The following is a 728-nucleotide window of genomic DNA, read 5'->3' as shown; positions in this document are numbered from 1 at the left end:
GGGGGGGGGGGGGGGGGGGCGCAAAAGGGGAGGATCGAGCCCGACAGAGCCAAAGGGCACAGTCCCCAGGCAGCACTGGGCCTCCCACAGATGCCAGAACATAAACGCAGAAGGAGGCCACCCCTTCCCCTCACCTGAGCTCTCCACCCAGACCAAGGCCTGACCACACCTGAGTCCTCCCACCTCACCTCCCGGCTCTCACCAAGAGGTGGGTTGCGGTGACTCCCCACAAACCTACGAGCCTCCGCCACCAGCAGGACAGGGATCCTGGCCTGGGTCTCAGGGTCTCCAGCCAAGGCCCAGGCGTTCTCTGCCTCACTCCCTCCCAGCTCCTCCTCTCCTGGCGCCCACCCTTTCGTGGGAAAAGCATCTGCTCAAAGGGAGAGACTGGCTCCGGCCTCGCCCACAGCAACCACACAGGAGCCTGTGTGAATGAGGCCACGAGGAAGAGTGTGGCGCCCACTCCCACATGCCCAGCCCTGGCCATGCCCGGGCAGTAGGGACAAAGGCCCTGGCAGCTGGCAGCAGATGGGGAAGAAGCTCCTAGCACAGAAGCAAACAGATGTTGGGAGCGACAGAGCCGACTTCTACCAGGACATCTTCCAGGAGCTACAGATTCGGCTCCTGGAAAAGGGCTCCCTCCAGCAGCACAAAATGCCTACCTGCCAGGACCTGGCGCTGCCCCTCCCCAGGCGCAGTCCCCTCTGGGTCTCTGCCCCCCACCCCTC

Source organism: Myotis davidii, unplaced genomic scaffold (genome assembly GCF_000327345.1).
Source record: "Myotis davidii unplaced genomic scaffold, ASM32734v1 scaffold363, whole genome shotgun sequence".
NCBI classification, from domain to species: domain Eukaryota; kingdom Metazoa; phylum Chordata; class Mammalia; order Chiroptera; family Vespertilionidae; genus Myotis; species Myotis davidii.
This window is presented reverse-complemented; position numbering follows the sequence as displayed.